Here is a 22,894-nt window from a genome sequence, read left to right as displayed (position 1 = left end):
CTGCAGACACCAAGGTCAGTGAAGAAGGAAGGGGAGGAGGCGCTCCAGGCTCCAGAGCAGAGATTTCCCTGAGATGAAACATCCAGAGATGTCCCTAAGCACCATGTCTACACATCTTTTAAATACCTCCAGGGATGGTGACTCAACCACTTCCCTGGGCAGCCTGTTCCAATGCTTGACAACCCATTCGGTGAAGAAATTTTTTCTAATATCCAATCTAAACCTCCCCGGCGCAACTTGAGGCCATTTGCTCTTGTCCTATTGCTTGTTACTTGGGAGAAGAGACCGACACCCACCTTGCTACAACCTCCTTTCAGGTAGTTGTAGAGAGCCATAAGGTCTCCCCTCAGCCTCCTCCAGACTAAACAACCCCAGTTCCCTCAGCTGCTCCTCCTAAGACATGTTCTTTGGACCCTTCACCAGCTTCATTTATCTTCTTTGGACACACTCCAGCACCTCAATGTCTGTCTTGTAGTGAGGGGCCCAAAACTGAACACAGTATTCGAGGTGCGGCCTCACCAGGGCTGAGTACAGGGGGACGATCACTTCCCTAGTCCTGCTGGCCACACTATTTCTGATAGAGGCCAGGATGCCATTGGCCTTCTTGGCCACCTGGGCACACTGCTGGCTCAGATTCAGCTGGCTGTCGACCAACACCCCCAGGTCCTTTTTCACCATGCAGTTTTCCAGCCACTCTACCCCAAGCCTGTAGCGCTGCGTGGGGTTGTTGTGAACCAAGTACAGGACCCGGCACTTAGCCTTGTTGAACCTCATACAATTGGCCTCGGCCCATCAACCCAGCCTGTCCAGATCCCTCTGGAGAGCCTTCCTTCCCTCAAGCAGATCAACACTCCCACCCATTTTGGTGTCATCTGCAAATTTACTGAGGGTGCACTCGATCCCCTCGTCCAGATCATCGATAAAGATATTAAACAGAACTGGCCCCAATACTGAGCCCTGGGGAACACCACTTGTGACTGGCCGCCAGCTGGATTTAACTCCATTCACCACAACTCTTTGGGCCCAGCCATCCAGCCAGTTTTTTACTCAGCAAAGAGTATGCCCATCCAAGCCATGAGCAGCCAGTTTCTCCAAGAGAATGCTGTGGGAAATGGTGTCAAAGGCTTTACTAAAGTCTAGGTAGACAACATCCACAGCCTTTCCTTCATCCCTAAATTGGGTCACCTTGTCGTAGAAGGAGATCAGGTTAGCCAAGCAGGACCTGCCTTTCATAAACCCATGCTGACTGAGTCTGATCACCTGGTTGTTCTGTACATGCCACGTGATGGCACTCAAGATGATCTGCTCCATAACCTTCCCTGGCACCGAGGTCAGAGTGACAGGCCTGTAGTTCCCTGGATCCTCCTTCTGGCCCTTCTTGTAGATGGGAGTCACATTTGCTAACCTCCAGTCAACTGGGACCTCCCCGGTTAGCCAGGACTGCTGATAAATGATTGAAAGTGGCTTGGTGGGCACTTCCACCAGCTCCCTCCATACCCTTGGGTGTATCCCATCCAGCCCCATAGACCTGTGTGTGTCTAAGTGGTGTAGCAGGTCGCTAACCATTTCCCCTTGGATTATGGGGGCTTCATTCTGCTCCCCTTCCCTGTCTTCCAGCTCAGGGGGCTGGGTACCTGGAGAACAACTGGTCTTACTATTAAAGACTGAGGCAAAGAAGGCATTAAGTACCTCAGCCTTTTCCTCATCCTTTGTGACTATGTTTCCCCCCACATCCAATAAAGGATGGAGATTCTCTTTAGTCCTCCTTTTGTTGTTAATGTATTTATAGAAACATTTTTTATTGTCTTTTACGGCAGTAGCCAGATTAAGTTCTAGTTGAGCTTTGGCCCTTCTAATTTTCTCCCTGTATAACCTCACGACATCCCTATAGTCCTCCTGAGTTGCCTGCCCCTTCTTCCAAAGGTCTCTTTTTTTCCTGAGTTCCAGCCAAAGCTGTCTCTTCTGCCACGCTGGTCTTCTTCCCTGCCCACTCGTCTTTCAGCACATGGGGACGGCCTGCTCCTGCGCCTTTAAGATTTCCTTCCTGGAGAATGTCCAGGCTTCTTGGACTCCTTTGCCCTTCAGGACTGCCTCCCAAGAGACTCTGTCAACCAGGCTCCTAAACAGGACAAAGTCTGCCCTTTGGAATTCCAAGGTGGCAGTTCTGCTGACTTACTTCTCCAAGAATCGAAAACTCTATCATTTTATGGTCACTATGCCCAAGATGGCCTCCATCCATCACATCACCCACAAGTCCAAATGTTACATGGAAGCCCAGTCCTTTTCTTTAGAAAACCTTGCAACTGAGAAATTTGGTTTTGTGGCTATCAAGGTGCAGATGAATGCTTATTTCAAGATCATATAGGAGCAGGTGATAATTTTTATGGCCCTCCTCTGGACCCGCTCCAACAGGTTCATGTCTTTCCTGTACTGAGGACTCCAGAACTGGACGTAATACTCCAGGTGGATTGTCAGCAGTGTGGAGTGGGGGGGGGGGGGGGAATCACCTCCCTTGACCTGCTGGGCATGCTTCTTTTGATGCAGCCCAAGATGCGATTGGCTTTCTGGGCTGTGAGTGCACATTGCTGGCTCATGTCCAGCTTTTCATCTAACAGTACTATGTCTAATTCTAAGGGTCCAGCTGTGGAGACATACTGACAAAGTTCTTAAAAAGAATTTCTTAAAGGAATCATAACACCTTTTAAAAACATATTTCCAAAGGCACTCAAAATATTCAAAACATAAGACTCTTGATATGGTCTTTCATATAACATTTTATAATGATTTAAATTTTCTTTCTCTTCTGGTTATAGTCTGATTCTTAATAGAGCCATGGGTAATGTGAGTGAGGTTTCCTGACAAATTTTGCTCAACTGTTGCTTAAGGGTATAGTTCATTCTTTCTTTTTTTTTTTTCTTCACTTGCTTGTGGTCTATATGGGGTGTGATAGTCTCAATCTATAGGTAATGCTTTGCTCAACTTGTCTCATAATCTTTGCTATAAAATGAGGGCCATTGTCAGATGACATTCTTACAGGCACACCAAATTTTGGTATTATCTCTTTGAGCAAGACTTTAACTACATTTCTTGCTTTGTTGGTGTGACAAGGGAAAGCCTCAGGCCACCCAATAAAATATCAACTAAAACTAGGATATATCCTTCTTTTCAAGGCAATTCTATAAAATCAATTTGCTAATATTGTCTTTAAAAATTTCCTTATTTAATAATTCCAAAGATAATCTTATTACTCATTTGGGGATAATTTTATATATAAATTCACATCCGCTTCTAATTGTTTAAACAATCTTTGTCATATTTTACTTTCTGTTCCCCAATATACTTTGTTATGTTCAGCTCAGGCAATTTCTCTCATTATTGCGGGTGGGACTATTATTTGACTCATCGGTGTTACGGCCTATCCTGTTTCATTTTGTTAGTCTATAATTTAATAATAAAGTCTTCATCTTTTTCATTATAATTTGGAGTTTCTTTAGACAATTTTACACCTTTCTCTGAATCTAGTGTTAGGATATCTTTTTCTGCAGCCTCTTTAGCAGCTTTATTAGCCAATCGGTTACCTCTTTCAGGAAGTCTTACTTAACTGATGTGTTTTACAGTATATTATCGTGACTGTTATTGGTTTTCGGATGGCTTCTAACAATTTCAGTATTTGTTCTTGTCCTGGTTTCAGCTGGGATAGAGTTAACTGTCTTCCTAGTAGCTGGTACAGTGCTATGTTTTGAGTTCAGTATGCGAAGAATGTTGATAACACTGATGTTTTCAGTTGTTGCTCAGTAGTGTTTAGACTATAGTCAAGGATTTTTCAGCTTCTCATGCCCAGCCAGGGCACAAGAAGTTGGCACAGGACACAGCCAGGGCACCTGACCCAAACCGGCCAATGGTGTATTCCATACCATGTGACGTCCCATCTAGTATAGGAACTGGGAAGTGGGGGCAGGGAATTGCCACTCGGGGACTAGCTGGGTGTTGGTCGGCAGGTGGTGAGCAATTGCCCTGCGCATCATTTGTACATTCCAATCCTTTTATTACTACTGTTGTAATTTTATTAGTGTTATCATTATCATTATTAGTTTCTTCTTTTCTGTTCTATTAAACCATTCTTATCTCAACCCATGAGTTTTACTTCTTTTTCCCGATTTTCTCCCTCATCCCACTGGGTAGGTGGGGAGTGAGTGAGCGGCTGCGTGGTGCTTAGTTGCTGGCTGGGGTTAAACCACGACAGTTCTGCATGTTGAATGGTGGCTCCTTGTGCAGATAACAGTCCTCTTCCTCTCCATATTGTTCCATGTGTATTTATTACTCCAAAAGCACTTCGAGTCTGTCCAAATGTTGACTTGTTTTTCTTGACTTAGTTCCAGTGCTCGAGCAAGAGCTATCAATTCAGTCTTTTGGGCAGATATTTGAAGGCAAAGCTCACGATTCAATTACCTCCTCAGTAGTAGTTATTGCATATCTTGATAAACGCTTTCCTTCATGGATGAAACTGCTTCCATCAGTATATAGTTCCCAATCTGTTTCTTTCAGTGGCGCATCGCAGAGATCCGGTCGGCTGGAGTAAACTCCTTCGATTGTCTGCAAGCAGTCATGTTCCAGTTCTTTAACTTGATCAGTTGTTGAAAACACAGCAGGGTTAACAATGGTAGTAGTTTTTAAGTAAATATCACCTTGTTCCAGCAACACCACTTGGTATTTCAGCATTCTATTAGGGGATAACCAATGCCCCCTTTCTGTTTTAACACAATAGTTATCATATCGGGAACATACACAGTAATCCTTTGCCTTCAGGTGAACTTACGAGCTTTCTGGATCAGTAGCACAGTTGCAGTGATAGCTCTCAGACAACCAGGCCATCTCAGACTCACATTGTCTAATTGCTTCGAGAAGTAGGCTACAGCTCACCAACTTGTCCCTAAATATTGGGTCAGGACACCCAGAGCTATACGTCTTCTTTCACGAATAAAAGGTTCAAATACCTTTGTGAGATCTGGCAGGGCTAGGGCTGGTGCCCCTATTACAGCCTGTTTCAATTCTTTGAAAGTAGCTTTCTCGGCATCAGTCCAATCCATTGTTTGAGGTTTTGAGCTGCTTATATAAAAGTCAGACCAGCAAGCCACAATTTATTATTTACAGGTGACACCACTCAACCATTCCCAGAAATGCTCATAATTAATTTTTTGAGCCTTAGGTTCAGGGAGATGACAAATTGTCTCTTTTCTCTCAGTTCCTAATGGTCTCTGTCCTTTTAGGATTTCAAAACTCAAATAAGTTTCTTCTTTCTGGGTTATTTGGGTTTTCTCTTTTGACACTCGACATCCACTGTTTCCCCAAAAGTTCAAAAAGTTAATAGTTAACTTTGTGCATTGTTCTTCTATCTCAGCTGCAATTAACAGATCATCCATATATTTCAACAAAATTTCTTGATTATTTTCTTTCTTCCAAATTTCTAATTCTCATGCCAATTGATTTCCAAAAAAGGTAAGACTATTCTTAAAGCCTTGAGGCAAGACTGTCCATGGATATTGTGTTTTTCTCCCAGTCTCAGGATTTTCCCATTCAAAAGCAAAAAGCTCTTGACTATTGGGATCCAAGGGAATACAGAAAAAGGCATCTTTTAAGTCTAACACTGTGAACCATTCTTGTTTCTCTGTTAGGGTTGTTAACAAAATATAAAGATTTGCTATTACCAGATGAATATCTTGTACTATTTGATTTATTGCTCTGAGGTTTTAAACTAACCTGTAATCTTTTCCATTAGCCTTTTTAACAGGCAAGATTGGGGTGTTATATTTGGATTCACATTCTATTAACAATTTATATCATAGAAATTTTTATATTATTGATACAAACCCTTTCCGACTTTCCAGTTTTAGGGGGTATTGTTTAATTCTTACCAGATTCGATCCTGGCTTTAAATCAATTCTCATAGGTTCTGCTTTTTGGATTTACCAGGAACTTCCCAGTCCAGATGATTGGAATTACAGCATTATTTACTTTGACTGGTATAATCTTCTGCTTTCGGTAATTGTCCTGTAACAACAAAGCCACTGCTTCGATATGTTTAGTTTCTGGAATTAAAATTTTAATCTCTCCATTTTTAAAATTTACTTTCTGCCTCTAAATTCTCAAATAAATCTCTCCTTAGCAGGAGTTTAAGAGAATTTGGCACATACAAAAACTGATGAGTGACACATTGCTTTCCTAATTTCATTGTTAAAGATTTAAAAAAAGGGTCTACTTTCTTGTTCATTTGTTGCACCACCACCACCAATTTCTTCAAAACTTAACTCTCCCTCTAAGGTATTTAAAACTGAAAAGGTGACTCTAGTGTCAATTCAAATTCAATTTTCTGTTCTCCCAGTTTAGCTGTAACCAGAGGTTCTACTGGGAGACTCCCCTCCGGTCCTTGTCAGATACTTTCACTTAAAAGAAAAAAAGAAATCTACATATGGCACTTTATTCCATTTACTCTCTCTCCTAAAAAACAACATTAATTGCAATATAGTATTATAACTCAAAGTTCTGTTTGTTTACCATTTTTCCTGCAATTCACCCCAATGTGCCAATAAACATCCCAATGGTGATGGTTTTGGTATCTTTTCATCAGCAGTTATATTTCCTACACTCTTATTCTTAAACAATTTTGCTAATGCCATTATACTTATATACATTTAAATATCAAATACCAAATATCAAATACCAAATACCAAACAAATGCAAATGACAATTATCCCAAATACACAAATGTCCAACCCAGCAATAGCTTTTGTTTATGACTTATGGGCAGACGCCTAAGCTTCCAATGCAAACGGGTACCCTCTGAGCCCCAACCCTGTGAAGCTTTCGCCGCGCCTTACGGGCAGGCTATCCAAACAAATTCCAAAGAAGAAGTGCCTTACCTTTTCTCCAGGGAAAGTTGCGAGGAGCTTTGTGAGTCCAGAGTGATGGTTCTCCCCGAGAATACCTTGGTGCTGGCTGGAGTTCGATCAACACTCAATCTCGTCCAGTCTCATTCTCAAGGTCCCATCTGGGTTGCCAAAACTGTTACCGAAATCCAGAATAAAACTCCTTAACAGCAATGAGAAGTTAAGAAGCAGGCACTTTATTATTGCACACGCTGGGCAACGCATCCCTTCTGACCAGGAGATTGAATATATAAAATCACTAAGTAGAAAGGACTGTATCAAGTCATTTTAACAACACTTATAACAATTAAGGTCTGGGAGAAGAACCTTGGCTTCATTATTGTATTGGTTTTGTCTGGCAAGGTTTTGGTAGCGGGGGGGGGGGGGGGGGGGGGGGGGTTACAGGGGTGGCTTCTGTAAGAAGCTGCTGGAAGCTTCCCCTGTGTTCAAGAGACAGCGAGCCCATACCAGCTGGCTCTAAGATGGACCCGCCGCTGGCCAAGGCCAAGCCAATCAGTGATAGTGGTAACGCCTCTGTGATAACATTTTTAAGAAGGAAAAAAAGTTGGGACGGGGAGAAACAGCCACCGGAGTGAGGAGTGAGAACATGTAAGAGAAACAAGCCTGCGGACACCAAGGTCAGTGAAGAAGGAGGGGGAGGAGATGCTCCAGGCACCGGAGCGAAGATTCCCCTGCAGCCCGTGGTGAAGACCCTGGTGAGGCAGGCTGTCCCCCTGCAGTCCAGGGAGGTCCACGGTGGAGCAGATATCCACCTGTAGCCCGTGGAGGACCCCACGCCGGAGCAGGTGGGTTCCCGAAGGAGGCTGTGACCCCGTGGGAACCCCGCGCTGGAGCAGGTTCCTGGCAGGACCTGCGGATCTGTGGAGAGACGAGCCCATGTTGGAGCAGGTTTTCTGGCAGGACTTGTGACCCCGTAGGGGACCCACGCTGGAGCAGTGTGCTCCTGAAGGACTGCACACCGCGGAATGGACCCATGCTGGAGCAGTTCGTGAAGAACTGCAGCCCATGGGAATGGCCCATGTTGGAGGAGTTCGTGGAGGACTGTCTCCCGTGGGTGGGACCCCACGCTGGAGCAGGGCAAGAATGTGATCAGCCCTCCCCCTGAGGTGGATGAAGCGGCAGAAAATAACGTGTGATGACCATAAACCCCATCCCTATCCCCCTGTGCCGCTGGGGGGGGCTTGGTGGTGAAATCCGGGAGTGAAGTTGTGCCCGGGAAGAAGGGAGGGGTGGTGGGAAGGTGTTCTGAGATTTCGTTTTATTTCTCATTGCCTTGATCTGGTAATTTGTAATAAATTGAGTTAATTTTCCCAAACTGAGTCTGTTTTGCCTGTGACGGTAATAGTGAATGATTTCTCCTGTCCTTATCTCGACCCGCAAGCCTTTTATTATATTTTCTCTCCCCTGTCCAGCTGAGGATGGGGGAGTGATAGAACGGCTTTGGTGGGCACCTGGTGTTCAGCCAGGGTCAACCCATCACAATTATTCAAGAATAAAGAAAGTACCAACAGTTAATTAAAAGTCTAAAGAAACTGGCCCTTTGAAATTGTAAATCTATAAATAAATTTCATGTTATCTATTTGGGAAAACAACTGTGTAAATTTTATAATATTGGGGTTGCTATTAGGAATATTGTTAAGGGCAGTAATCTTTTTGTGTGTTATAGGGTTTAAGTATTTTTTAAGGGGTTCTAAACATAAGATAAACAAAATGAAAGAATTATTGTTAGAGCTATTAATTTTGATATTAACCGGTTTTGTAATTTTGATTTAAAAGAAAATAAATCTAGTTTTAAAATTGATTTAAAGTTTTGTAAAGACACAAAATTTATCCTCAATAACAGCCTGTCTTCTGATTCCAAAGTCAAATGAAAATCTAGTTCCATCAAGAATACTGACGTTGAATTTAACCAAAACTTGAAAAAAGATGTAGAACAATGAGAATCATTTTAGCAAATTAAATTAGATGGATTTAAAAGGCAAATTTTTTTAAAAATTTGAAAGAAGGAATTATAGCATTTTGAATTATAACATTACCAAACTATCTACCTCATGGACAAAAGAATTAATTTATCGCCCTTCGGGAGAAACTTGTACAAATATCCCTTGGGGCTGCTAATTGCCAAAACCATAGAGACAAGTACAAAAAGGAACTTGGGATCATATTTAAAATATAAAATGATGTTTAGAATTTACTGGAGTTCCAGGATCCTTGTTAGATCCACCCGGAGTCAGGACCATCTATGAAAATTTAGATTGATTTAAACAAACAGAAAAAAATCACACATCCTAAATAGAACTGTATGAAAGTTTATACTCCTAGTAGTTGGTATAGTGTTATGTTTTGGGTTCAGTATAAGAATGTTGATAACACACTGATGTTTTCAGTTGTTGCTAAGCAGTGTTTAGACTAAGTCAAGGATTTTTCAGCTTCTCATGCCCAGCCAGCAAGAAGGCTGGAGGGGCACAAGAAGTTGGGAGGGGACACAGCCAGGGCAGCTGACCCAAAGTGGCCAACGGGGTATTCCATACCATGTGATGTCACATCTAGTACATAAAATGGGGGGAGTAGGGGGATTGCTGCTCGGGGACTAACTGGGCATCAGTTGGCGGGTGGTGAGCAATTGCACTGTGCATCACTTGTATATTCCAATCCTTTTATTATTATTATTGTCATTTTATTAGTGTTATCATTAGCATTATTAGTTTCTTCTTTTCTGTTCTATTAAACCGTTCTTATCTCAACCTACAAGTTTTACTTCTCTTCCTGATTCTCTCCCCCATCCCACTGGGTGTGGGGGGGAATGAGTTGAACGGCTGCGTGGTGCTTAGTTGCTTGCTGGGGTTAAACCACGACAGCACTTCTAACTGTGCTGTTTCCTTGCAGGACACGCTGGTATGGTGACCATGGTGGAAAAGAGACACTGTTCCCAGTGGAGCATGGGGACCCTGACAGCAGGCATATCTGGACAACTACAGATCCTCCCCACTGCTTCATCCACCAACCTCTATGTGGGGCCAGCTGTGATGTGTTCACACCAAATGTCCTGCCTTGGTTGTGCTTTTGGTTAATTGGTGCCCAAAAAAACGTCCCCATGAGATCAGATGGGGCTTGCTTTGGACCTGCAGCCCCACTCCAGCATAGTCCCAGGGGCTGCAGGAGGCTGCGGCAGGCAGCAGAGCCGAGGTCTGGGGAGCCAATTGGGGCCGGGGCTGCTGCCATGTGGGGATGCACAGGGATGGTGATGCCCATCACACAGGACAATGTAGGGGTCTTTGTGGGAGCAGCTTGGAACATCTGGCATTTGTTTTCAAGAGTGACCGTTAGAATTTGTTGTGCTGCATGTTTGCCAAGCCTTCGAAGAACTAGTTTCACAAGGTCAGGTTGGAGGATGGCCTTGTGTAGGCCTGGGAAGATGTGGCTGAAGACAGTCACGGGTATGTGTATGGAATGTTTTTATCTTTAACTGTTCTGAGGACTGGCAAACATCCCAGCTGAGCCAGCTATGCCCTCCTGTGTTGGTAGTATTGGCTGTATGCTGTTAGTTCTTTCTAGATCTTTGTTGAAACATATATAAGTTTGATCTTTTAGTGAAATAAGGGGAATCTTGCACAGAGAGCTTGAGCGCTTGATTCAGTTGCTGCAGATGGTGACCCCAACGTGATCAAGAGAAGACAACGACGTGATGGAGAGAAGAAGCTGGAGCGATTAAGAGAAGAAAACAACATGATCAAGAGAAGAAGAAAAGGGGTGATTCCCCTCCACTGTGGAGACCACACAATCTAACAGGGAGAGTTCTGAAGAAGTGGCCACGAGTCTGAGAAAATACAAGACAGCAACCCCTGTGGAATGGGTGAGTTGCGAGATTGCGGTAGCATGGGGCAATCAGCTTCCCAGGAGCATAAGCTCTACTTAAACACTTTGCAGCAGATTTTATGGGCCTCTGGGTATAAAATAACAGAGGGACAAATTGCTTCGCTTTTAATATGGGTAAAGGATAATTGTAACTGGTTTCCCACAAAGGGAAATTTTGATAGCAAGGTTTGGGAAAGAGTCAGGGAACATTTACAAACACGAAAAACTTTGGCATTTGGTGTATCAGAAAATTTAATTGTGACATGGAAGTTTATTTATACTGTGCTGGTGCATTTACAGCCGGCAGAGAAAAATCATACCAATGCAACCTGATACTGCTTTTGAGGAGACAGTCTGTAAGCAGGCCACTAATGAGCAGGATTCTGATTCCGATAATAATTTTTTTGAATCAGGTAGGGTGGACTCTGAAAAAGAGCTGGATTTATACCCCTCATTTCCTCCACCACCGCCCGCACCAACACCGTTAATGCACACACCCCGCTGGCAGTCAGCGGGCGGGCAGCATGGGCTCCGCGGGGTTGCTGACCCTCACCACTGCATACAGGTCCCCGCCGCCCCGCCGCTGCCTCCTGCCACTGTCACACCCACTTCGCCGCCGCTGCAGCCGCTGCACCCACCCCACCGCTGCCTCCCATGGCCTCTGCGCCCGACGCAGCCGCCATGGCCGCCATAGCACCACCGTCCTCCACCCACCCACCCACCCCAATTGCCTGGTACTACCTCTCCAGGGTTTGCAGAACTTAAAACAGAACCTGGCTTTGCTGCACTGCCTGTATTTCCTTTTCCTGCTAATCCCTCTAACTCTGCCTCTGTCGAATCCTGTGGCTCCTGCTTTACAGCCGTGCGGAGAAAAAACTGGTAGTGCCTTCAGCTCTGCCTTTAACAGACTTTGATGCTAAATGTGACGATTCACTTAATGATTTGGGAAAAAATACACATAGCTTAATGCAATGCTGTCGAGAAAAAGCTCTACAGCAAGGAGATGCCATGTTTACTTTTCCTGTTATATACAAACACCATAATCCCGCACAGTATGAGGGTTTACCTGCAGGAGCATAATAATGGACTCAACGACAGATCAATATGATCATAGTTGAAGACCCTTTACTAGAGCATCAGACATCATTTTTATACATTGGTTACATCCGTACATGCGTTTAGCTATTTTACTTTTTGTTACACACATTATTCATGCGCTGTCCACGCACCTAGTTACACTTAATGACTGGTTATATCAACACTGTACACGCGCATAAACATAAGACATAATTGGTTATACTAACTAAAACATGCGAAACTTGTCTCAGTCTAATTGGTCAAGATAAACTGCCGAATTGAGGTTCTTTGTGCCAAGTTCCCTTTATCGTGGAATGCGCACCTGTGTTCTTCTAATTGGCATCTTTCTTTTTTTGTTTTCTTGTTTATTCTGTTCAAGGCCTTCTAAAGGCATCTGGAATGCTCTTGCGACTGTTAGCTAAATATGTGTCCACATTTACCTTATGAAATTATAAAAGAACTACAGAAATCAATTTGTGAAAATGGGTTACACAATTCATTTACAATGGGACTAGTGGAAGCAATTGGAGGCACTTATACTATGACTCCTTGGGACTGGAAATTGCTTATGAAAATGGTGTTGACTTCTGCTCAGTATTCTGTATGGCAATTAGAATACAATGATTTGTCAGTGGAACAAATTATGGACAACTTGTCATCAGGGATACTTATAGATCAAAATATGCCACCACAAGAACAGCTAGATAATGCTATGTTTACTTTGAATTTTTTAAATCACTCACCGGACTTAATGGCCAGCACAGTGATAGATTGGCATTTTAAAACTCCTGATTCTATTTCACACAGACCCAAAGTACTGTATAAAGATCCTTTTAGTGGACCTGGTTGGAATGGACCTGTGGAACTAATCACTTGGGGGCGAGGGTATGCTTGTGTTCTTCTTCCTGTTGGGAATTGGCTTGATGAGAAAGGACATGGGTCTATGGAAAAGTTGTGCGAGCAGAGTTCTGTGTGAAGGAATGTCAGCGTGGGCAGCAAGACTAGGCCTTGGCCGAAGACTGCTGGCCTTGCTGATATCAGGAGAAAAACAACAGCTGGTCTCGCTGTTATCAGGAGAAAGACAGGGACGGTGTGACCTTGGCATAACTTCATAAGTAACTTTTGAAGAAGTTCCCATGAGAAAGTTACGCATAGCTGCAAATCACAAGTGGGTGTGTTTTAGTAATGAATAAACATTAGCAATGTACCAATCATATTAGGACTAGTAGGCATAATTATCGCAAACGGTATAAATATGAGCTATCCGTGCAAATAAAGTTGAATCACTTCTATCACTCATATTGGGTCGACTTATGTGCATTCCTCCGCCGCTCCAACACTTCCCACAGGAACCAAGTGGATTCCAGCTAAACATGTGAATCCATATCATGAGCTGGCAAAACCACTTGGACAACCCAATCCTGCAGATGAAGACTCTGAATTTGAAGGATGAGAGATGAATGAGGAGGAAGCAGCGCATCGAGAATGAAAAAGCTATCACATAGGGACATTTGAAGAGAATGCAACAAGCTAGAAAGATGATGCAATGTGTATCCTACTCCAAAGAATACCTTTTTAAGCATACCTGGCAATAGTGGCTAGCAACAGTATTGTAAGAATTCTGATCCTTTTTTCTTTGTGGGGTCACTGTGTCTCAGGTGCAGCATTTTTATTGGTCCCACTGGAGGTGTTGAGCCTAAGCCACGGTGACTATATAAAAAAACATTTCTTGTATAAGTTTAAACCTCACACAGAATCACAAAGATTCGGTGATGATATGTACTTCACATCCTTATATTTTTGTAGCAGCTCAATTTGTAGATATCGCTTTACGTAACCATGCTTTTGAAACTAATCTGAATTAACCTTATGTGATAGGGTTAACCCTGGCTGAACACCAGGTGCCCACCAAAGTCGTTCTATCACTCCCCCATGCTCAGCTGGACAGGGGAGAGAAAATATAACAAAAGGCTTGCGGGTCGAGATAAGGACAGGAGAGATCATTCACTATTACCGTCACGTGCAAAACAGACTCAGTTTGGGAAAATTAACTCAATTTATTACAAATCAACCAGATCAAGGTAATGAGAAATAAAACGAAATCTCAGAACACCTTCCCACCACCCCTCCCTTCTTCCCGGGCACAACTTCACTCCCGGATTTCACCACCAACCCCCCCCAGCGGCACAGGGGGACAGGGATGGGGTTTATGGTCATCACACGTTATTTTCTGCCGCTTCACCTCCTCAGGACGAGGGCTGATCACACTCTTCCCCTGCTCCAGCGTGGGGTCCCACCCACGGGAGACAGTCCTCCACGAACTCCTCCAACATGGGCCATTCCCACGGGCTGCAGTTCTTCACGAACTGCTCCAGCATGGGTCCATTCCACGGTGTGCAGTCCTTCAGGAGCTCAGTGCTCCAGCGTGGGTCCCCTACGGGGTCACAAGTCCTGCCAGAAAACCTGCTCCAACATGGGCTCGTCTCTCCACAGATCCGCAGGTCCTGCCAGGAACCTGCTCCAGCGCGGGGTTCCCACGGGGTCACAGCCTCCTTCGGGAACCCACCTGCTCCGGCGTGGGGTCCTCCACGGGCTACAGGTGGATATCTGCTCCACCGTGGACCTCCCTGGACTGCAGGGGGACAGCCTGCCTCACCAGGGTCTTCACCACGGGCTGCAGGGGAATCTTCGCTCCGGCGCCTGGAGCATCTCCCCCTCCTTCTTCACTGACCTTGGTGTCCGCAGGCTTGTTTCTCTTACATGTTCTCACTCCTCACTCCGGCGGCTGTTTCTCCCCTTCCCAACTTTTTTCCTTCTTAAAAATGTTATCACAGAGGCGTTACCACTATTTCTGATTGGCTCGGCCTTGGCCAGCGGCGGGTCCATCTTAGAGCCGGCTGGTATGGGCTCGCTGTCTTTTGAACACAGGGGAAGCTTCCAGCAGCTTCTTACAGAAGCCACCCCTGTAACCCCCCCCCCCCCGACTACTAAAACCTTGCCAGACAAAACCAATACACCTTACTCATAAGAATATGTCTGAATTAAGTCTTACAGTAATCATGCCAATGTGATGTCATGCTGAATTGTGGATCTGTGTAAATATGACCAAATCGTGGGAAAGGGAATAAGGATTAAGTCAATTATCAAGGCTTTTAAGGCGGACAATTAGTTACCCAAAACAATTTATAGGATGGCTCATTGCCTTTATAATATCAACTATCATTATTGCAGCTACTGCCGCCGTTGCTACCACAGCACTTGTGAAATCCCTTCAGACTGCTCACACAGTAGCTAATGTATTAGAAAATTTTACAGCTGAAATGAATACCCAGGTACAAATTGATCAACAATACTAGCATGATTGGATGCTTTAGAAGCAGTGGTAAATTGGCTTGGAGTGTATTGGGTTTGTGTGGCAAGGTTTTGGTAGTGGGGTGTTACAGGGGTGGCTTCTGTGGGGGCTACTGGAGGTTTTCCCCTGTGTCTCACAGAGCCAATGCTGGCCGGCTCTAAGACGAACCTGCCTCCGGCCAAAGCTGAGACAATCAGTGATAGTAGTAGCGACTCTGTATATTTTAAAAAAGAGAGAGAGAGGGAGGGAGGGAGGGAGAGACAGAAAAGAAGAAAAAAAACCCACCAGCTGGAGAGGGGGAAGAGAAATGCGGTTGCGGAACACACAGAAACGGCAGCTGAAGAGAAGAGTGAGAACATGTGAGAGAAATAACCCTGCAGACACCAAGGTCAGTGAAGAAGGAGGGGGAGGAAATGCTCCAGGCGCCATAGCAGAGATTCCCCCGCAGCCCCTGGTGAAGACCATGGTGAGACGGGTTGTTCCCCTGCGGTCCATGGAGGTCCACGGTGGAGCAGATATCCACCTGCAGCCCGTGGAGGACCCCACGCTGGAGCAGGTGGGTTCCCGAAGGAGGCTGTGACCCTGTGGGAAGCCCGTGCTGGAGCAGGATTCTGGCAGGACCTGCAGATCTGTGGAGAGAGGAGCCCACATTGGAGCAGGTTTTCTGGCAGAACCTATGACTCTGTGGGGGACCCACACTGGAGCCGTATGCTCCTGAAGGACTGCACGCTGCAGAAAGGACCCATGCTGAAGATCTTCATGGAGGACTGTCTCCCGTGGGAGAGATCCCACGCTAGAACAAGGGAAGAGTGTGATGAGTGCTGCCACTGAGGAGGATGAAGCAACAGAGATAATGTGTGATGAACTGACCGCAAACCTCATTTCCCGTTCCCCTGTCCAGCTCTGGAGGAGACAGTGATAGAATAGCTATGGTGGGTGCCTGGTGTCCAGCGAGGATCAACCCATCACATGGAGATAGACAAAGTGCATTGCAAAATAGAATGAAATTACATTGCAATTGGGAATTTCAAAAACAAGGGCTCTGTGTAACTCCTTTACAAGGGAATGAAAGTGTATAAGATTGGAATTAGGTGAAGGCGCATTTGCAAGGTGCATTTGCTACTAATATTGCAGGAGAGATCCAAGACCTTGCACAGATTTTACAAGATCAAATGGGAAATATACAAAATTAGCAGAATAAGGTGTTTTTCAAAGAACTGTCTAATAGTGTTAAATGGTTAAATCCAAAAACATGGTTTGAAGGTTTAAATCTGTGTATCTGAATTTGTATTGCTATTGGAGGGTTATTAATCATTTGTGTGTTTGCAGCAATCAGAATCATCTGAGGAGCAGTAAGAGGATTGCACCAGTTCGAAGCTAGAGTCCTCACTGCCTTCCTCATGAATCTGATGTTCCTAAACAAAAAAGGGAAAGATGTGGGAGCAGCTCAGAACACCTGGCATTTGTTTTCAAGAGTGACTGTTAGAATTTGTTGTGCTGCATGTTTGCCAAGCCTTTGAAGAACTAGTTTCACAAGGTCAGGTTGGAGGATGGCCTTGTGTAGGCCTGGGAAGATGTGACTGAGGACAGTCACGGGTATGTGTATGGAATGTTTTTATCTTTAACTGTTCTGAGGACTAGCAAACATCCCAGCTGGGCCAGATATGCCCTCCTGTGTTAGTAGTATTGGCTGTATGCCGTTAGTTCTTTCTAGATCTTTGTTGAAACATATATAAGTTTGATCTTTTAGTGAAATAAGGGTAATCTTGCACAGAGAACTTGAGCGTTTGATTCAGTCGCCACAGTCTTCCTCCCCCATCCTGTGCCAGTGGCTGCAGAACAGCTGGCGGTAGGGGGCTGAGGGCACCAAGCAGCAGCTGTGCCGCTTGGCTGTCCAGAAGCTGAGTGAGTACATCCAGCTCAACTTATCTGTGGATGAGAGCAAACTGCAGCCAGGGAGCTGTGGGACTTCAGATACAGAGATCTGCACCATGTACCTGGCCCAGGAGGTGCGAAAAAGCAAGGTTCTCGGTTTGAGCTTCGGGAACATCCCCACTCTGGGGGACTACAGGGAGAAGCAGCAGAGAGGGAAGAAGAGGAAGGGGCATAAGGGGCCAGTGCTTGATGTTGCATGCATCTGGGTGATGGACTTGAAGAAAAACATCCCAGCCAGGAAGTGTGGGAGAGTGCACCTGAAAGATGAGATCCTTTCCTTGAATGGCCAGTTAATGGTTGGCGTGGATGGCACCGGTGCGAGGTTAGGGTGGAAGAGCAGCCGTTGGCAGCTGCCTCTCATGGCATGTGGTGTAGGTCGCAGTCGGTGCTGATTTATGTCCAAGAGCAGAGGTTTTGACCTCTGCTTTTCAGCTCCCAGGAGAACTCTGGGTTCCTTCTTAAGGTCTGTAGAAAATAAGTAACAGAAGCAAATCAATAATTTGCTACTTGCACATCCACTGGAAAATTTTGAGGGGTCACTGTGTCAAAAAATAGCGCGTCATAAGCATCAGAGGGTCTCCACTAAAACAGGACTCTTCCTGGATTTGGAGAAAACTTTTTTTTTATTGAAAAGGAGCACACACTGAGCAGCATTGGAAGATTTTTTTGCAGGTGCATCTTATTTTTGTTGAATCATGTGAGTTAAGGGAAGCTTTTTTTGACAGCTAAATGTTGGCTGAGACTTTTTCAAAGCAAGACATTTTTGTGTTTTTTTCAATTGGAACAGCTTCATTTTAATAAATTCCTTTTGCTTTTATTGCATTTGCTCTCTTTTGCTGTCTCCTGTCCCAGAAAACTTGAAAACTTTAAGAGTTCAAATCAGAAATTAAGGTTCTTGCAATGATATAGATTATTCTTGCTTTTTTTATTTCAGTTGCTGCATACTGTAAAATTAGTTATTGGCTCAGCTTTGTTCTTTGTGGGCAAGAAAACTTGTTCACAGTTCCCTTTGCAAAGATGTCATGGCCCAAAAGGAGTCGTTTAGGATGACCTCCCTCCCCTTGGAACCAACAACCAAGTTCGTGATCCCCCTGGACTGAATTAAGGTGAAACGACACCAGCCAACCAGTTTAGCAATTTATTAATACAAAATGCAAGGCATGAGGTTAGATACAATAACTAAATGGCAACTACTTAACTGGACAACTCAACTAGACAAACAAGTCCTGTGCCACATGTATAAAGAGAGAAGGGGAGAGAGAGGCAGAGACAGGGACAGACAAAGAAGATATCACTACCCATGGATCCAGCGGCATCCCGTTGGTCCTCTTGATTGTTGGTGTCTTGGTGGTGGGGGATCCCACCCCTAGCTCCTGATGGCACCATTTTATATAGTCTGAGTCCCAAAGTCTCCGCCTGGCTCCACCAGTCCATTGCACATGCGGATATGTCGCCAGGCTGTGGGTTCTTGTGCAGGGCTCGGCAGTTATTGTGCCAGGCTGTGAGGTTTTGTGCAGGGCTCTGCCCTGTAAACCGGCATCTTGTGGTTTCTTCTGTGCCAAGAAATGTTTAAGACAAATGTCTGTCCCTCACAAAAGGCAAAGACCTTTCTCTGCTAAAGATGAGGATGCAAATGTTCATTCATACCTGAGGTTGCAACGTACCAGAGGGCATGAACTCCTCCCCCTCTTGCCATCTTGGGGATGGACAGTTCTGGAAACAAAACACAAGTGACCCTTCTTTAAAAGGAAACTCTCCCTCATCTTGATCTGCAGCCTGGGTAATCCAGCGCATTTTATGGGCCTTGGGAGCAATATGCCATTTTAGACCAGCTGAGAAAGTGCTCCAGCGAGTGAGATTTGCAACAGGGGCAAATAATGGGTTTTAGCTGAAATGAACTCTATACTGGAAAAAAAAAAAAAAGTTTAATTTTTACAGATTCCTCCAATGAGAATATAGCATTGATGGGAAGACTCATTGGTTATTTATCTGCTGCTTTAGCTGTTGGGCTTGCAAAGCCACAATGGCCTTGGGGTGGTAACATTTGCAAGTTATAATCCTGCAAAGTCCATGGCCTTTGCTCCCAAGAGGCAGTGAATGTGGCAGCAGTTTGGGGTGACCATTGCTCCCAATACTGCCATGTGGCAGAGTAAAAGCAAGTGACTCCTCTATCTGTGGGTGCGGGGAAGGTGAACCTGGCTGTGGTTTTCAAGTGTGATAACAGCCCTCTGTAATTTCAAGCCTGTAATTCAATGAGTGTATAAATATTGGTATTGTGGCAATATCAGTCAGTGGCACCCCCAAATTTGAGAGGTTTTTGTGGCAAAAAAGTAGTTAGTGTGCTGTTTCGCCTTTGCCAGATGTCACTGTTCCTAAAAATCCAAGGGGATCAGTTACAGAGGCCAGCAATAATGTTATATTATTATTAATGCAAAATGAAAGATAATACCTAACAGAGTCCAAAATGTTTGCATATCTGTTCTTATTATCCTATCCTTGAAGGTTTCATTTTGGGGTTGTTCCTTTCAGAAAGCTCTGTTATTAGACCAGCAAGCTGTGACTGTTGCTCCATTTTCCTTAGTTAAGATTATTTTTCGGCCATTATAAAGGCAGCGTTTTAGTGGTTTGGGGCCAGTGTTATTGTTTGAAATATCCTGGTTTAGAATCTTCTACATCCAATTTAGGCCAAAATTTAGGCCATCTCTTAGTCAAAACCTGATTTATTTTCAGCATCCAAAGCATCCTTGCCTAACTTGCTGTCAACTGCTATTTGACAAGGGTGATGTTGATGGATGACAGTTTGGGACCTTGAGGATGCTTTCAGTTTGGAGTGCTTGGTTTTACCTCTCAGGGAGCTGGCTGGTAGCCCCAACCCCATGCACCACCTTGTTCATCTGATCAGCTCCAGGATGCTTTGGGAGTCTTTCAATAGGTTTCTCTGTTGGGGTGCTCAGAAGGGATATTCTGCATAGGTTTATAAGAGGCTGAAAGGAAAAGTCAGCTTGCCTTTTGGGAAGACTGTTTCAAAGAAGCAGCTTTCCTAGAGTATTTCCATATTGCTGCTACAAACAGAGCCCCTTCCCCATGATTCTTCAAGGTGTTGGGGCAAGACAGCACACTGAATAGTAGTCCTGGCTTGATTTCTGTCTGCCTAATTATTCTCTGGCTGTGATTTGCGGTGTGACATACTTTGTGTAGCCTGACCTTTGTGTAGGTCAGAGAAATTAAAATTCTGCCTGTAGCTCCAGGCTGGATTGGGAAAGCTGTATTGGGTTTTGTGTGGCAAGGTTTTGGTAGCTGGGGGCTACAGGGGTGGCTTCTGTGAGAAGCTGCTAGAAGCTTCCCCTGTGTCTGACAGAGCCAATGCCAGCCATCTCCAAGACGGACCTGCCACTGGCCAAGGCCAAGCCACTCAGCAACAGTTATAGCACCTTTGTGATAACATATTTAAGAAGGGGGAAAAGTTGCTGCACAACGGAAACTGCAGCCAGAGAGAGGAGTGAGAACATGTAAGAGAAACAACCCTGCGGACATCAAGGTCAGTGAAGAAGGAGGGGGAGGAGGTGCTCCAGGCACCAGAGCGGAGATTCCCCTGCAGCCCATGGGTAAGACCATGGTGAGGCAGGCTGTCCCCCTGCAGTTCATGGAGGTCCACGGTGGAGCAGATATCCACCTGCAGCCCATGGAGGACCCCACACTGGAGCATGTGGATGCCTGAAGGAGGCTGTGACCCTGTGGGAAGCCTGCACTGGAGCAGGCTCCTGGCAGGACCTGTGGAGAGAGAAGCCCACATTAGAGCAGGTTTTCTGGCAGGACTTGTGACCCCATGGGGGACCCACGCTGGAGCAGTGTGCTCCTGAAGGACTGTACCCCGTGGAAGGGACCCATGCTGGAGCAGTTCGTGAAGAACTGCAGCCCGTGGGAAGGACCCACGTTGGAGAAGTTCGTGGAGGACTGTCTCCCGTGGGAGGGACCCCATGCTGGAGCAGGGGAAGAGTGTGATGAGTTCTCCCCCTGAGGAGGATGAAGCGGCAGAAAATAACGTGTGATGAACTGACCGTAAACCCCATTCCCCGTCCCCCTGTGCCGCTGGGGGGGCTTGGTAGAGAATCCGGGAGTGAAGTTGTGCCTGGGAAGAAGGGAGGGGTGGAGGGAAGGTGTTCTGAGATTTGGTTTTATTTCTCATTACCTTGCCCTGGTTGATTTGTAATAAATTGAGTTAATTTTCCCCAAGCTGAGTCTGTTTTGCCCGTGACGGTAATAGTGAATGATCTCTCCTGTCCTTATCTCGAGCCGCAAGCTTTTTGTTATATTTTTCTCTCCCCTGTCCAGCTGAGGAGGGGGAGTGATAGAACAGCTTTGGTGGGCACCTGGTGTCCAGCCAGGGTCAACCCACCACAGCAGGTTTCTGTGGGTTTAATCTCTGGATGCTCTTATGGCTTCCTGGGATGCTTTATGCTCATGTTTTTCAAGAAGAGGATCTATCCTACCATATTCAAAGTGAAGAGCCTATAACTTCTCTAATGTTTCAGTTAGACAGTGAAGTTCATTAAAGACCTTCTATAGGCTCACAGAATAGTATTAGCCCCACCAGTGTTTATTCTGGAAACAACATAGTTTAAACTGAAGTAGTTACATTTTGTATTTTGTTTAGACAATTGGACTCTGCCAAAATGCAAGGCGGTAGCCTCCATAAATTTGTCTTTAAAATTATTTGCCTGTTCATGTGATGACTGCATCAAAAATAGTCATCGTGAATAAGCTTTACAGCATAAAACTTCATGTTCCTGATCAGGCTTTGAATCTGTTTGGCCCATGCTCTGTGCACTTGGATAGTTTTCATGTCCCTGGGAGGAGGACTTGGAAAGGCAAGCAATGGTGAATCCAATCTGTGCCATGTTTCAGGTAGTCTCAGAAAAGGTGTAAATAAGTGAAGTGTTCCCCAGCAGCTCCCTCTGGGTGTTATTTGTTGGTATGGGAAAGCAGCCTTGCAATTTGGCCTGGTGAGTGCTCTGAACACAGGATTTGTTCTGAAAGTAATAAAATGAGAGTCTGTCTCGCTCTGCTTTTGGTTGATGCACATGTTTGTCTCCTGGAAAACGTGCTAAAGACTGGAAACAGATCCTGAAGCATTAGGACTGAGTTGGTAGAGGATCGGTGGGTCAGTTTTCATTTTGTTCTCCTAAGTAGTGTTGTTGGTTGATTATTCTTATGCATGTAGATAGATATACGTGTGAAGGGAACATCCACAGGGAGGGAGGGAGAGCACAAGTGTGATTTGGGATGTAATTAAATGAGCACTGAGGTCTGTAAACTCTTGAATCTGCTTGCAGTGACATTTAATAAACTCAGAGTGGGAAGGAGCAGGCTGCTGGGGAAGCATTTATTTTAAATTCTCCTTTATGAAATCTAAATGTTTTAGACGTGTATTGGCCTGTGTTTGCTATATATGCACTTTAAAACCAGGTCTTCTTTTTATAACTGGACCATTAAAGTTTGAGCACATGGAAGTGTGTAACGAGGGGAGGATTACTGGGGAGCTATCACTGGGCAGGTGAAATGGAGCAGTTTCACCATGACTTTGGTGGTTTTCTGTATGTGATGTAACATATTTTATTGTCTCTCGGGTAGGAATCTGCTGAAGGGGATTTTCTGAAGTACCCATCTACCAGTTTGTCAGACTTGCTTAGCATTTGCTCAGTCCAAGACTCTGTCCCTTGCACTGACAATA

The 22,894-nt window shown here is 44.9% G+C and overlaps 1 protein-coding gene across 1 annotated transcript in view; it reads left to right on the top strand.

Annotated features, from left to right (window-relative positions):
• Positions 1–4,125: 4,125 nt before the first annotated feature.
• Positions 4,126–22,894, top strand: part of LOC126035309 (uncharacterized) — a 229,681-nt gene continuing 210,912 nt past the window's right edge. The window contains exon 1 of the mRNA XM_049793786.1: positions 4,126–4,182. The gene's annotated coding sequence lies outside the window, so the exon portion shown is untranslated. The remainder of the gene's footprint in view (positions 4,183–22,894) is intronic.

Source organism: Accipiter gentilis, chromosome W (assembly GCF_929443795.1).
Source record: "Accipiter gentilis chromosome W, bAccGen1.1, whole genome shotgun sequence".
Classification (NCBI taxonomy): Eukaryota; Metazoa; Chordata; class Aves; order Accipitriformes; family Accipitridae; genus Astur; species Astur gentilis.
Note: the sequence above shows the minus strand (reverse complement) of the source record. Positions and strands in the feature narration are given on the sequence as shown.